The 16,650-nt window shown below is 42.2% G+C and overlaps 1 protein-coding gene across 5 annotated transcripts in view; it reads left to right on the top strand.

Annotated features, from left to right (window-relative positions):
- Positions 1-16,650, top strand: part of DDR2 (discoidin domain receptor tyrosine kinase 2) — a 153,785-nt gene that overhangs the window by 17,784 nt on the left and 119,351 nt on the right. For all 5 annotated transcript variants that reach the window (XM_063598731.1, XM_063598736.1, XM_063598730.1 and 2 more), the window contains one exon: positions 7,032-7,195. The gene's annotated coding sequence lies outside the window, so the exon portion shown is untranslated. The remainder of the gene's footprint in view (positions 1-7,031; positions 7,196-16,650) is intronic.

Here is a 16,650-nt window from a genome sequence, read left to right as displayed (position 1 = left end):
GTGGAATTTTGAACATTTCCTTTATCTGAAAGCCGGTGAAGTGTTGTCTTAAGATGTGACAGCAGTATGTAAGTAAATTGCAGGGGATAAGAAATCAAGTCAGGGAGACTCATTAGAGGGCTGCTTTCTCAGAACAAGGAGCACTGAGGAAAAAATTAAAAAACAAACAAACAAAAACAAAAAAAGAAGGTTGCTTTCGGTAGTCCAGATGTGAAGGGACAGGGTTTAGACCAGGGTGGTGGAGTGCAGAAAGAAAAGCCAGAGGGATGTGGAAGGACAAGATGGCATGACCACGAATGGTGGCAGAGGCAGCGTGGAACAAGCACATCAGCTGATGTGGAATGTATGAGAACAAAAACACTCATTTTCCCACCAGAACCCTTACTAGGAGAAAGTGCCTTAAGCTTACAGTGAGGATTCCAAATTGAAATTGCTCAGTAGCTGTTTCACCCTTTGTTACTGGCAGAGCAGATGGCTCTGGAAGAGACTAGGACTACTTGTTGCTTCTCTTTCCCATCTCTCACCACTCCCCAACCTTATCCCATAGTGAGGACCACTCACTAGTCACATTTCTGCTTGAGACCTACAAAGCAAGTCTTGCTAATGAGACTTAGGCACTGTTTCCCAAAGTGCAATTCTTGGAAATCTGTGGGTTTTAAGTAGATTACAGGGCCACAGTTCCGTGGTCAAATTAGTTCAAAAAATATTGTTAGAGAATTAAGCAAGTTTCTTTACTGCAGGATGTCCCACAGTCTTTAATATGGTAATCAACATTTTGACTATCCAAGAGATGGCGATCTTAGAGCACTCCACAAACTTTTTGGATCATGGAGCTCTTTTTAAAAGAAGCACCTTGAGAGAAGAGGATGGCACAGCATATATTTAAAGAAATCAGGGACTAGAAAGTTTGTCTCTTGCACTAGAGGTTGGTAGTGTCATGCAAAGAAACAAGAGTTGGGATTTGGGTCCAGGCTTTGCCACTAACTGGTGATCTGGGGTAAGTCATTGAATGTCTCTGAGCGTCAGTTTCCCCAGGGGTTATGTTCATTCTAAATGAACTCTTCAGCTCCTTTCAAAAGCCTGTCTTCATATTCAAAAAGGAAAATAATCTGCAATTTCTCTACTCTGCAATAACTCTGGTGGTGGAGGCAGTGGTAGGAAAAGAGAGAGTAGAGCGGACAGTGACAAGAAGATGAATAAGATACGGTCTGAACCCCTGCGCTGATTAGACTGTTGGGCGCAGTTACAGTGCTGGGCTGATGTAACAAAGATAAATGAAGTTTGTAGTGTGTTCTCAAGCTTCTCTGACTCCAGCCACATCATGTGATATACAGCAACTAGTTCAGTTGCTAAGCAGCACTAATTCCCAATGGTCACTTAATCCATCTAGTCTCAGTTCTGCTACTAAGAAGCTGTGAGGCCTTGGATAAATCAGTTAACCCTTTGGGTTTGGGTTTTCTTCATACATAAAATAAGGAAGTTGGGTTAGGTCTGGATCCATTTTTAAGTTGACCTGAGTCTTACCTGGCAGAAGGTAAAGGAAACACAGCTATTCTCCTCTCACCCACCCCATGCAGATGAGCCCCAACATTCTGTCTTCGCTTTTCTTCTCTTCCTTCCTCCTGGATCACTTAATCTGTCTCAGACTTTAATTATTGCATTTACGTAGTTGAAGTTCAAATGTGGATCTCTAAGACCAACCCTTCTCTTGAATGCCAAAGTCAAGATGTGTCTACCTGTTTTCATTCTAAGGAAACCAAATTACTTATGTTTCAAACCAAACTCACAATCTCCCCTTACAAACCAATTCCTCCTCCACATTAAAAAAATAATAATAATAATAACAGGCCAGGTGTGGTGGCTCACGCCTGTAATCCCAACATTTTGGGAGGCCAAGGAAGGCAGATCACTTGAGGTCAGGAGTTCGAGAACAGCCTGGCCAACATGGTGAAAGCCCATCTCTACTAAAAGTACAAAAATTAGCAGGGTGGGGTGGTGCGCACGTGTAATCTCAGCTACTCAGAAGGCTGAGGCAGGAGAATCGCTTGAACCTGGGAGGCAGAGGTTGCCGTGAACTAAGACTGCACCACTGCCCTCCAGCCTGGGCAACAGAGTGAGACTCCATCTCAAAAATAAATACATAAATAAATAAATAACTATGTGCTCCTGGTCACATGCAGCCCAGACTCCCAGGCTTTTCGACTCCCTCCTTCTTCCCTCCTGTGCTAGTCATTGGTCAATTCTCAATCCTCTCCACATTATTATTATTATTTTTTGAGACAGAGTCTTGCTCTGTTACCCTGGCTGTAGTGCAGTGGCTCGATCTCAGCTCACTGCAGCCTAAGCCTTCCAGGTTCAAGTAATTCTCATGTCTCAGCCTCCCAAGTAGCTGAGATTACAGTGGGTGTGTGCCACCATGCCCAGCTAATTTTTCTATTTTTAGTAGAGACGTGTTTTCATCATGTTGGCCAGGGTGGTCTTGAACTCCTGACCTCAAGTGATCCACCTGCTTTGGCCTCCCAAAGTGCTGGGATTACAGGCGTGAGCCACTGCACCCAGCCCCTCTCCACATTATTATATGTCCACATTATTTATTTCCCTTTCCTGATGTCATTATTGTACGCAGGCTTTCATTGGTCATCCTGCCCCAGGTTTCTCCTCCAAAGCAACCCACATGCCAGGTTCAGCCTCACAGAGCTTCTCTGAGCCTGCCATCCCACTCTCCAAAGCCTTTCCCGGCTCTCTTGTGCTCACTCCTTGCTGGCATTTGGAGCCCTGCGTTTTCCCACCTCAATCATCTTCCAGCTTCCAGCTTTGTCTTCGATTACCTGTGTGTTCCTGTCCTCCCGCCAACTATTTATTAATCTTCTTTTTTTTTTGAGACGGAGTCTCGCTCTGTCGCCCAGGCTGGAGTGCAGTGGCGCGATCTCGGCTCACTGCAAGCTCCGCCTCCCGGGTTCACGCCATTCTCCTGCCTCAGCCTCCCGAGTAGCTGGGACTACAGGCGCCCGCTACCACGCCCGGCTAATTTTTTGTATTTTTAGTAGAGACGGGGTTTCACCGTGTTAGCCAGGATGGTCTCGATCTCCTGACCTCGTGATCCGCCCGCCTCGGCCTCCCAAAGTGCTGGGATTACAGGCGTGAGCCACCGCGCCCGGCCTAATCTTCTTATCCCATAACTTGCCCATTGAAATTGTTCCCTTTTCTTAGACTTTTGTCTGCATTCTTTCTATCTGACAAAATCCTAGTGATATTTCAAGAGTCAGCTCAAATAATGGCTCCTCACTCCAACAAATCTTTAGGGAACACTCAACTGGCTTGATTTCTCCTTCTTTTAGCACCTTGTTCTTTCCTTTCTTACTACCTTACCAACCCAGACATATATATCTACTATATCTTGTAATATCCATTATATCTTTTTTGAGGCCAAGGAACATGTTTCCTTCATCTTTCTATCAACTATAGTACATATTACATACTAGGAACTCAGAAACGTGGTTGAACAAATTACTATTAAATTATTAAGCTATTAAAACAGTAATCTATTGAAATAATGTAATAATCTTAATCTCCTAACAAAATACTAATTGAATTTAAGTCAAATAAATAATCTACAATAATCCAAAAATGAGTCGAATCTTGGTTTACTCTTTGGTGTTTTGTCATTCTACTTTCGTGTCAAGTTTAGAAATAATTTTCTGAAGAATTTTGATTTTGATTTTAGTTATAACTTTGCGTTAGTAAGACCATCAGCCTACGGTTAAGGATATTTGTCTCACCTGTGAAATCTCACTATCTCCATGAAACCGACTGGCTTTGCTACATCATGGGAAGGGTGTTATCCTTCCTAGTTGGAGCATCATATGATGATGTGGTTGAAAACATGCACTTTAGCATAAGACAGACTTGGTTTGGAATTCTGACTCTGCCCTTGTTGGGGCTGCTTGGGGAATTTAGTTAGCATCTCTAAATATCAGTTTCCTCATTTGTAAATGGAGGATGTAATTGCAGGTGCTGGTTCTACTCTTGGAAGGATTCAAAAATTGTCATGCTTACCTGAGGGGCTCCTCCAAACCTGGGCGGGGTTTTCTGTATGCCTTATGGACCTACAAATGCAAACCACACTAACTATGTAATTTCGGGGGCAGACTGGAAAGCTGAAACAGAAGTGCAGGGACTGTTGGTGCCCATCTTCCTGGCCTGGTGGGGAGGAATGTAGGAAAGCAGACTCGTGCTTCTCATCTTGAATCAGACAGACGACAGACACTCCAGGAAATTCCTTTTGTTTGGAAAAGAAAAATGCTCTGCCATCTTCTCTTACCCCAGTTTCCTACATTCCCAGACTTCCTAAAAGAGTAGACCACTGGGTTTCCCTGAAAAGCCAGCTAAGTCCAGCACATACGATCAGCCCCACAGCTCATTTTGGTTCACAGACAATAAGGAGAGAGGACTTAACAATTACTGAGTGCTGAGTACCCACTATGTGGTAGGAACATTTTGTACATAATTACAATTATGCATCCTCATAACTTTATCACATAAGTATCGTCTCTATTTTACAAGTAGACACTAAGCAACCTCCCAAGATTGTACAGCTAGTAAATCTGAGTGAGGAAGTGAACTCAGATGGTCTACAAAACCATCTGTGCATTTGTGGCCAGGCATGGTGGCTTACACCTCTAATCCCAGCACTTTGGGAGGCTGAGGTGGGAGGATTGCTTGAACTCAGGAGTTAGAGATCAGCCTGGGCTACATGGCAAAACTTTGTCTGTACAAAAAATACAAAAATTAGCTGGGCGTGGTGGCACACACCTGCAGTCCCAGCTACTTGGGAGGCTGAGGTAGGAGGATCACTTGAACCCAAGAGGTGGAGGTTGCAATGAGCCATGATCACGCCACTGCACTCCAGCCTGTGTGACAGAACAAGGCCCTGTCTTAAAAAACAAACAAGCAAACAAACAAACAAACAAAGAAACTTTTAGCATTTGAGACCTTCAGTGTGATCAAAGCAAATTAGCTTTGTGAGGTGGGGTTTCCTTTAGCTTCTACGTCAGCGAAATTGTGAACCAACAGGATTAACCTTTTGCCATCTTAGTACTGCAGGGAACTAGCTTTCAGAAAATTGTTTTGGGGGCTGGGCATGGTGGCTCATGCCTGTAATCCCAGCACTTTGGGAGGCCAAGGTAAGTGGATTACCTGAGGTCAGGAGTTTGAGACCAGCCTGGGCAACATGTCGAAACCCTGTCTCTACTAAAAATATAAAAACTAGCCAGGCATGGTGGCGAGTGCCTGTAATCCCAGGTACTTGGGAAGCTGAGGCATGAGAATCGCTTGAACCCGAGAGGCGGAGGTTGCAGTGGCTGAGATCATGGATCATGCCACTGCACTCCAGCCTGGATGATAGAATGAGACTCTGTCTCAAAAAAAAAAATACTGTTTGGGGACATTTGGGTCCTGTTTTCTTCCCTGACGCTGATGTGATGCTGATGATAGTGAGTGTTTCAAGAACCAGGAGAGGCTGGTTGTTGTAAACATTCCTATAAACATTGGCTCAGAGATTGTTAATGTAAGTTTTTCTGGAGCAGTGAGGTAAGCCCCAAGTAGAAAAGGGCAGAAGTATAGTAAAATTTGGTTGTTTTGTCAACTTTGTAAGACTTCAGCTGCATACCTTGTTAGGAAACTAGAAGCCGGAGGAAAGTTGTGCTGAGATGTGTAGCATTTGTTCTTGCTTTGTGTGGCCATTTTATTCCCATTAAGTACTGTATCCTTCACTAAAGAAATGGGCCATTCAGCAGCCCGCCTGTATATCGTTATAGAGAGTTATATCCATTCAGAGGGACACAACAGATCAGAGGAAAGGAAAGAGGTAACTATGTATGCAGACGTGGAACTGTCCCCAACATGTATAATAGACAAGCCAAGGTGAAATGTATAGCATACTAATATTCAACTTTTTAAATTTAAAAAGCTATGCATCTCAAGGCATGGTGGCTCACATCTATAATCCCAGCACTTTGTGAGGCCAAGGTGGGAGGATCGCTTGATTGCCTGAAGCCAGGAGTTCGAGACCAGCTTGGGCAACATAGCAAGACCTGGTCTCTACAAAAAATACAAAAATTAGCTGGGCATGGTGGTGTGTGCCTGTAGTCCTAGCTACTTAAGAGGCTGAGGCAAAAGGATCACTTGAGCCCGGGGGTTCAAGGCTGTAGTGAGCTATGATCACTCCACTGCACTCCAGCCTGGGCAACAAAGCAACACCCTGTCTAAGGAATACAACAGCAAACAAACAAACAAAAAACCAAAAACCCTCAAACACTATAAATCCATAGTTTTTATATATGTGTAAACTATTTCTAGAAAATTACTCAAGTAACTGATAATTAGTTATATCTGAAGAAGGGTGATGGCGCGGTGGAAATGAGACTCACTTTTCATCGTGTGGAGCAGTGATTCCCAGTGTGTTCTGGGATTCTGGGGAGTCCTTGAGACCCTTTCAGGAGATCCATAGATCAAAATTATTTTAATAATAATACTAAGTTGTTTTTATTCTCATTCTCTCACGAGTGTGCGGTGGAGTTTTCCAGAGGCTCAGTGACATGTGCCATTGCAACACATTGAATCCAGAAGCAGATACGATAATCCAACTGTGTCTGGTCAGGCCAAATATTTAAGAGATTTTAAAAAATGTAAAATGATGTCATTCTTCTCATGTTGAAGATAAAGTTATTTTTATAACAATTTTGAAGATAAAGTTATTTTTATAACAATTATTATTCAACAAAATTACTATTATTTAATGAGTTAATACACAATAAATTTCAAATTCTCAGTTTTAATTTCTTAACTGGGCAAGTATCAGTTTAGGTATAAACAACATCCCTCCGAGATCCTCTGGGATACATCCAATTCCTTTAGTGCCTGGTGTGCTTGGAAGGTTTCTGTTGCACAGCGCTGGACAGGAGTGCCAAAGAGGAAAGAAATGTGAATGGAACCAAAGTCTATAATAAAATATTGCTTTCTCTTTTTCCCAGCCTCCATCAAGAGAGACCTACAAGTTGCCTGGGGTTCAGTGCTCTAGAAAGTTCCAAGGTTTGTGGTTTGAATTATTCTAAAGAAGCTGAAATAATTGAAGAGAAGCAGAGGCCAGCTGTTTTTGAGGATCCTGCTCCACAGAGAATGCTCTGCACCCGTTGATGTAAGTAGGTCCAGTCACTGAGGCTCTGTTACCACATGAGATTGGGAGTGGTGTGGCTCACATTGAATCCCCCCACTTATCCTGCCTGGTGTCACAGGGAAAGTTGAACACTTGGTTTCTGTGCCTAGAGCTGCTATCAGATGAGGAGAGAATGTATTTGACTATATAGGAAATCTGATGTGGACTGTCAATTAACTCATTTTCACTTCCGTTGATTTGGTTGTGACCAGCCCTAGATTAGAGGGCAGTTTTAGAGTGTCCTGGCCTAGAATATCTTCCTCAGTTTTGAGTAAGCCAGGGTATCTGGCCTCTTTCTGGGACTTCTCTGCCCTTACAGGACCCACTGGAATCTGTAGGGTTCCAGCGTCAATCTGTGTTTTCTAATATTACAATTTGTTTTTATTTTTTATTTTTAACAATTATTTTATAAGTTGTTTTCTTCTGGGAATAATTTGAGGTGATTTAGAGTAAAACAATACTTAATAGAAGCACTACAACCAGGATAATAGTACAAGAGTCCTGTAATTATATTTTGGGGGAATTAAATGTAAGAAAACCTAGCCCAGGGATACTGATTGCAGATTCATACAGCGCTTAGCTGGGACTCAAGGCAAAAAGAGAAGCATGCTATATTGCAGAACTTTTATTAGGAAACCATTTCCACATATCAAGGTGGTCTGCTGCAGGTGAATTTTGGTCTGAATGGGACTTCTCAGTTCATCCTTTGGCAGGCTAAAATCCCACTGAGGATCTAGAACTGTAGCAATTTCTAGATTGTGTCTGAGACCTTCCCAGCCTGGAGCTCCATATCTCCTTCATGCCTGTGCCTCTAGCATCTAGCACAGGGTCTGACACATGGAGGATGCTCAGCGAGAGCCCTCAGATTCAACTTAGGCTTTACTGTATTCTGCACAGCTTCCGGAATGTGTGCTGAATGAATGAATGAGTGAGTAAATAATGTGAATGATTATTGGGATAAGGGTGGGCCTAAAGTGGTATTTTCTTACATTCCCCAGAAGATTTCTTCTCCCTGTCAAGATGCTTTTTGGATTATCTCCTCCTTTCTGTTTATTATCTAGGGAATGCCTCGCTGCTCTTTGCTTCCTGGTGGTAATAATTCACTTCATAGTTTAATGTCTTAGGTTTCCTTCTTCCCACAGATTGCCTTGAAATTTGCCTTTTCTTCCTCCCTCCCTTTCTTCCTTCCTCCCTCCTTTCCTTCCTCTTTTCCTTCCTTATGATAGACTCTTGGTATGGGGGAGTTAAGAGGTCTTAACTGGAGCCTTCACAGTGTATATTTTAGAATGAATAATTCATTGCTATGCTTCACCACCAACCAGAAATTATTACAGGGTTTCTCTATTACATGAGATTTTTCAAACATTATTTATCTATGATTTGTTCCGCTTTACCTTTCAGAAACTATCACTGTGGTCTTTTCTTCCCCTGCCACTGGAGTTTTTGTTTTGTTTTGTTTTGTTTTGTTTTGTTTTGTTTTTTAACAGGGTTTTGCTCCGTCACCCAGGCTGGAGAGTAGCAGTGTAATCTTGTGCAATCTTGGCTCACTGCAACCTCTGCCTCCAGGCTCAAATTATCCTCCCACCTCAGCCTCCCAAGTAGCTGGAAATACAGGCACATGCCACCACTTTGTATTTTTTGTGGAGATGAGGGTCTCACTATGTTGTCCAGGCTGGTCTTGAACTCCTGAGCTCAAGCAATCCTACCACCGTGGCCTCCTAAAGTGCTGGGATTACAGGCATGAGCCACCATGCCTGGGCACCAATCTTAAACAATGATTTCCATAAATTACTATTAGAATATTCAAGGCATATGCTATATATAGCCTTGTCCTGTGAAGCCTGATTTTGGTGCACTCCTCCACCCCCACTGTCATATTATCCCTGGAACTATCTCAAACACCTTGGCTCCTCCAGGAAGAGTCCTTCTGGTCACGAATTCAGGCTCATTCTCTTTCTGGGAACGATCAGACTGAGTATTTCAATCTGTTTAGAGATTTACTAAGTTTTAGTTTCTTGTGTTTCTTATTAATAGGGAGACCAAATAATTCAGCATCCAATCTGGAGAACTAGTGAGGACAGGAGAAGTTATTAATAGGTAATCTGGAACATAAGGCATACTCTGGATGGGTAGCCACCTGCTTTTCAAAGATCTTGCCTCTTTAATAGGTACTGAGAGCAGAAGGGTAACAACAGCCTTTGGAGATTGAACTCCTGAATTCTGTTCAGTTGTCTGGGGCTAGGGAACTCTGACACAGATTTTGTAGCACTGAGTATTTCTAACAAGCTGTGGGGGGCCTGTCCCCTAGTGGATGTTAGAGTTCCCAGAGGGAGAAGTCAAGACCACTGCAGCACCGATGGCCCCGTGCTTATGAGATCCAGTGGTGGTACCCCTAGTCAGTCTTCCTCCACCCTCTCCTTCCTCTTTTCCCTTCTCCTCCCCTTCTTCCCTTCCCCTCCCCACTCCCCAGTCTGCTCCCTTCTCTTTTTGATTCTTATTCTCTCCCTCTCCCTTCCACCGCCCCCACCTCGACTCCCTCTTGTTTTGTTTTCTCTTTCCATCGCCTTCTCTTTCTCCATTTTCTTCTCTCCCTTTGCCGTTCACAGTGTCTTCCTTTCCTTCTCTCTTCTAAAATGGCTCTTCCAAAATCACTGGAGGGCAGCTCAAAAGAGCAACTCTGCCAACATTAATTTCTCCTTGAAAGGGAAAAGCCTGCATTTCCAATTATGACTTAGTCTTCATTAATTAGAAACTGTCTTTTTTCCATAGCAAGTGGCCTAGGAATGGTGTGTTTCTCGCAAGTCTCTGGTCGGAGGTTCTGGTTTTATGTATTCTGCTGTGCACGCTTTCCAGGGCATGAAGACAGGGCAGGCTGGGACATTGGAGGTGGGGGTGGCAGTGAGGATGGTGGTCTGGCTGTGACAGGAACACACCTGGAAATGTCTGCTTGTCACAGAATGGATTGCAGCTGAAGTACACAAAACTCTGTGATCATGTTGCTGCATAAACCTCAATGTCTGAAATTTGGGACGATGGCTGTGCCAGGATTATTTTAGAAAGGCAACTCAGGATCAGTGTTCAACTAACCAGAGAATCTACAGCTGCTGTGGATGTCCCTCCACCAGAGAGAGAGAGAGCCTAGCAGAAAATGAGGAGAGAAGCTCTTCAGACCGCTCAATGACTCACGTCCGTAGTCCCAGCACTTTGGGAGGCCGAGGAGGAAGGATCACTTGAGCCAGGTTGGAGAGCAGCTTGGGCAACGTGGCAAGACCTTGTCTGTACAAAAAAAAAAAAAAAATGCCAAGTATGATGGGGCCTGCCTGTCGTTCCAGCTACTGGGGAGGCTGAGGCTGAAGAATGGTTTGAGCCTGGGAGGTTGAGGCATGGTAAGCCCTGTTCACATCATTGCACTCCAGCCTGGGTGACAGAATGAGACCCTGTCTCAAAAAAATAAATAAATAAATAAAAGTTATTCAAAGGGGAATGGAGGGGAGGAACCAAGGGCTGACATGTACAATTCTAGGTAAACAGGGCTCCAGAAACATTCTGAAAAGCATAAGCTGAGAGCAGACTTCAGTAACATGAAGAAAGAACTGGGGAGGAGGGGAGCGGTCTAGAGAATAACATGCTCTTATTTGTTCATGGGATTCATAAACTGTGGACAATATTTTTATTTACCAAAAAGGTAACAAAGTTTATTGAGCACCTGTGATGTGTAAGGGACTCTGGAAGTATTTTGAAGGGATACAAATATAAATAAGAGATAACTCCAGCCTTGGTTTCTCATGGGCTAATAGGAAAGGAAAGGAATGAAAAAGAGAATTACACTCAAGGGAGGTAAGCATGAGTCAGGACCTGACAAATGGTTGAAGGAAGGAAAGGACACTTGTAGCTGGGATGTTCAAGGAACACATGCTTTGAATATGGAGGGTGTGGAGCTTGAGCTAAGCCTTGGGGGCTAGGAAGGAATTTGATATGCAGAAGGAAAGATGTGGGTCATTATCCTTGGAGCTGACCTAGGCAGTGAGGACCCAGAGTGATCTGGCGAACACAGACTGTGCTGGGCATGTGGAGTGGAGGGGAGGTAGGAAACGGCTGTCTACTTGGGGCAGAGGATTGGGTTGAGGAGTGGTGGAAGATAACACTGGAAAGGAGGACACTTGCCAGACTGTGGAAAGCCCTGACTGTTGGCTGGGCTAAGACATCTGGACAGTCTGGACACCATTTTAGGGATTCAGCACGTGCGTTTTATGTGCTCTAGCAGGGAAGGATGACTTTACTGTTAGAGATGCTCATTTCTGATGTCCCTCTCGCTGAGTGTGAGTGCAGTCCTGAATAAGATTAAAGGTGTCATAACTATAAACCATTTGGAAAACGTAAAAATATATATGCATGAGACACTTGGAGCAAGGATTTTCTAAGGTCTCAATTTCTTGTTTTTGCTTTGATTGTTATAGCTTATAAGAGTAGATTTAAGGGTTAGCCACAAACTCTATTACTGTCAGAGCAGATTTGGGCTGCTAGGTAGAATCTTATTTTCACTGTTTCAATTCTCATTTCTTTGTAATTTTTTGTATTATACTACATATTTTAGCCCCAAATTGTGGGCTGCAGGAACAACGTTGTTAAGTATTTCTTGCTGGCTGTGTTCACTGAATTGCTTCCTGAGCCTGAACTTGCTCAAACTTCCTGTTTTTTGGGCACAGAACTCCGGTTTTTCCATTTATGATGGATGAGAGGGGTTTGGAGTCTCTCTTCTAGACTTTCATAGCATGTTTCAGGATTTCTCACTGATATCTAATTGTCTTATAAGAGACATTAAATTTTTTTTCACACTCAAAAATCCATGATCCCCTCTAGGTAAGGTCTGAGTCTCTGTCAAACATTTTCGCTTTTGTGTAACATTTAGCACAGTATTTATCAGTCATTATTTTATTTGGGGGTAGAGGAGGTAGGCGGCGGTGGGCAGTTGGGACCCCCCGTACTTATGTTCTGCTCCAGTATTAAGTCTTGTAGAAAATGGTCTAAAATAGATCTTTACTATCTGAAATATCATCTAGTGAGAGCATTGGCATCATCAAAGAGCTTGTTAAAAATGCAGGATCTAGGACCTCAGACTAAATCAGAATCTGTAATTTGATTGGCCTTTGAGACTTGCTGGTCTCCAGATGTAATGTATACACACCACCTAGGGATCATGTTAAATGCAGGTTCTGACACTCAATTACTTAGGTAATGATAAAACAACCAGATCTTGAAGTTTTCTAACATCAAAGCAGCAACTTCCTTTCTAGAGTTGTCACCGGACACCTTCCCTCCTGAGAGTGACACTTCTGCGCAGAACAGATGGTTTATGACAGGAGTTGGAAAACTGTGGCCTGCTGGTGGCATCCAGCCTGCCACCTCTTTTTGCAAAGAAAGTTTTATTAGATCACAGTGACGCTCATGTATTTTCATATTGTCTGTGGCTTCTTTTGTGCTGTATTGACTGAGTTGAATAGTTATAAAAGAGACTGCATGACACACAAAGCCAAAAGTATTTACTATCTGGGACTTTATAGAAAACAGTTTGCTGACCCTGGCTTATGTGAGTGACTCTAAATATTTCCTTAAAGAATCAAATAGCTATACTCTCTTGCCCCAGTGGCAAACTTAGCAAGCCCATCTGAATCCATGGCTATTCATAGAGAAGCTGAACCATAAACCGTCATTCCCAAGCAACCCACAAAGGGTCTTGAGCCTAAAATTGGTCTGGATAATGGTACCACAGAGCCTGTGACTTTCCAAAATCCATTTAATATGTCCCTCCTCAAAGAAATGGTTATAATTTTATATAATTTTATTGAGCTGACTCCCTCCTCCACAAATTGATTTCATTAATTGTTCAACATAAGTTTGACTTTCCCCAAGAATTGGAATCAAAAGGAAATTCTGAGTAAAAATATATCTGGGACCAAGGAAATAAAAAGACTTGTACAAGTTGGTTATAATACACATTTTACTCCTAAAAAGGTAGCGTTGGTTTTGGCCCCGCTCTGGCCTATTCACTGGGCAGACTGTATGGGCTTGGAGTCCTTCTTTTAATTCCCTTGGAGAACCCCACCACCTGTCTCTTATTTGGGTTTTTGAATTGTGAAATGATGGCACACACAAGCTCCAAGAATAGCTGTGTGTGTACGCCAAGCATACAGAGACAGAAGGCAGAGACTTAGGCCAAGGATCAGGAAATACAGAAGAGAAGCTGGCATGGAGGCATCTGCTCCACAAACACAGTGAAGCCGGAGGTTGTAGGAGGAGGGACGTGGGACCCGTGTAATCACTGGAGGATGTGGGCACTCTGCTCTGCTCTGCAAGTCTTGGAGATCTTGGTTTTCTTTCCAGAACCGAATTTCAGAGGAGGTGGGTGTAGGAGAATTGAGATTCTTTTTCCTCATCCAGAGTTATCTGGGGCCAAAGAGGTTTAGGGTGAGATTCTGTGGGAATCTTTGCTGTAGCTCCAGAAGCTTTATTCTTACTTAGTTCCTTTTCCCTTTGTCTGCACAGTCCAGGACACTAAAAGGGTTTGTGAAGAGTCCGGGTAGACATAAGTGGAGAGTCTTCTCCTTAATTCTAGAGTCTACCTTGACTTCAACCAATTAAAGATTGTAGGACTGAATTAGAGCCCCTTATGTTAAACCTTGTTTCTTGAAGCCCTCCTGGAATTCCCTAAGATGCAGAGCTGATTAGCTTAGCTGGTCACAATGTGAAGGTTTTAAAGCCAAAGTTACTATTTGGGCTGATATTTTAGACATTCTCTTCATTGGAAGAAGTACAATGTATTCATTCATTCATTCATTCACTCATTCATTCATTCACTCAGTGAATATCCATTGAAAAACTATTGTGTAACAGGATGCAGGAAAAACCTGAACTGGAGAGTCAGACACACCTGAGTTCAAATTCTAGTTTCTTGATCTGTGAGCTAACTAACACCTCATTCAGGTTTCCATCCAGGTGACATAACCACCCCAGCTTCCTTCCCTGAATCTGCAGGTTAGGTTGGACATTTACTTCTCTGCTTTTGCAGCAACTTCTACACTGTCTGTTCTCATACCACATTATGTGGAAATTATCCATTTGCAGTCTGTCTCTCTCTCCAGATTGTAAAGTCATTGATAGAAAAGAGCTTCATTTCACATACTTTTTTACCCTTAGTGCCTGACATATATTAGAAATTAGACATATGTTTATTGCACTGAAAAGAACCTAATTGTGTGGCTCACTTTCCCTAAAGCATGTGTTTCTCATCTGTAAAATGAAGGTGATAAAAACATGCCTTGTGAGTTTTTTGTGAAGATCAAATCAGATAATGTTTGAATGAGTGTTTTATAAATATGAAGTGCTTGCAAATACTAATAGTTGTTCTAATATCTGGATTGATTGGGATTCAGTAGAAAACAAGTAGAAGAGAATCAAGAAAGTATGTGGAGGTGTCCTAGTCCACTTTTTCTAAACTGAATAACTGAACGAGGGGGATCTGGAGACTTCAGCTTCTGAGGCACAGTTTGGGTGTGTGGGGTTGACACGGGACAGAGGACCCTTTCCAGCAAGCTCTATGTCTCTGCCATTAGATTATATACTCATAACAGTGGGGATATGTTTTATTAATTTCGTTGCCCCTTTATTCACCCTAAGCATAACTAAGAAAGTGAATATGTAATAATTGGATTTCAATGGGCATTGCAAGGCCAAAGTCTCCTGCCCCCCAAATCTCCCAGTATCCCTGGCCTGTATGTGTCTTTTCTTGAGAACCTGAATAATGGAACCATTAGATTGAAAACATAGATTGGGGAGAAGAGAGTGAGTTGAATTTGAAAAATGTGGAGTGTGACATCTGGCAGTCAAATATGCAGGGCTGACTCATTTCACTTTTCATGTGTCTGTTTTAGCTCACAAACTAAACATAGAGCTCATTGTACAGATTCCATAGTGCTTAATGCTCTGGCTACCCCTTTAAAAACCTATAGAGCTTGCTGGAGGGGGTCCCCTATCTCATGTCAACTCAATAAATAAATATGTATGGATTTGTTGCAAAATACTGGATTTTCTTTTCCATGTAAGTAACAAAGAACTGCTGCAGATATTTGAGCAGAGTTGTAAAATGATATGAATTTTGCTGTGAGAAAACTTGATCTTGCTGTAATGTATGAAAAAGACTAGAAGGGAAAGAAGTTGAGGGTGGAGAGTCTTGTTAGGAGGGCCAGGATAAGAGCAGGTGGGCAGTGAAGGAGGCTGCGGCAGAACCATGCCAAGCAGAATGGAGTGGAGGGGACTTGACTACACAAGAGGCTGGTGACTCAGCTTTCTGCCTAGTATTAGTCCTAGAGAAGTCTCCCTGCTCTGGGAAGACCGGTGTCTAGCCTCATGTGGCTTCGGAACAAAAGCCAGTGATTGCATCCAAGGGAAGATAATGAGAAACACACAGGCCGTGAAAATCAGGAAAGCACCATTAATCTTTTTGTTGCAAAACTTTACTTTTCAAAGTCCTGGGGAAGGGTGCAGAAGCCTCAGCATGTGGACTTGAGCCCTGTACTCGGAAATGCAAAATGGAAACCCCCTAATAAATCACAGAACTGAAAATATCCAAGAGTCTGAGAGGCTGGGGGAGGACAGGAGTGAGAAAAGGAAGGGGGCTGGAGTACTGATCAGAAGATAGGAGAAAGCAACAGTGCAAAATGCGGGGAAGGGCTGAGTAGACATTCAATTTAATCTGGACTTTTATTTTGCTACAAACTAATTTTATGAAGACTTGTTTTGCCCAAATATTAAATATTTATTAATTAAAGATATTAAAACAGGAAAAACTGCTTTCATTCAATAAAAACTCTGGTAATTCTTCCTAACTCCAGAATTGTATGTATATTTTTTACCTATTAAATAATCAGAAATAGAAACAAATTAGACAAGATATGTGAATATCCTTAAAAATTTTCCATAATATTTGACTTAGGAAATTTAGTTTTATGAATGTACTCTAAGGAATACACTGAAAAGGACAAAATCTATACACAAAGATTATACACAAATTTATTATAGAATTATGTACTAAAAAACCCTAAATGACCAGCCTTGAGTATATGGTTAAGTATATAAGTTATAAGCCTTTGGGTTGTGAGAGTTTTAGATAACACAAGAAGGTATTTATGATATTATATTAAATCAAGATAAAAGTCACAATGTAATATAAAGATATACAATCAATGATGTAAAAGTGCATAGAAGAAAACTCTAATGAAAATATGCCAAATTGTTAACTATGATGACTTTTAGGTTACGGAATTATGGGACCATTTTTGTTTCCTTATGCAATTGAAAAGTCATAAATGAGCATGCATCACTTTTTCGTCAGAAAAAGAAATGAGTTATGTATTTTTTTAAAGGGAAGATATTGTAAAGGA

This window comes from Pan paniscus, chromosome 1 (assembly GCF_029289425.2).
Source record: "Pan paniscus chromosome 1, NHGRI_mPanPan1-v2.0_pri, whole genome shotgun sequence".
NCBI lineage: Eukaryota > Metazoa > Chordata > Mammalia > Primates > Hominidae > Pan > Pan paniscus.
Note: the sequence above shows the minus strand (reverse complement) of the source record. Positions and strands in the feature narration are given on the sequence as shown.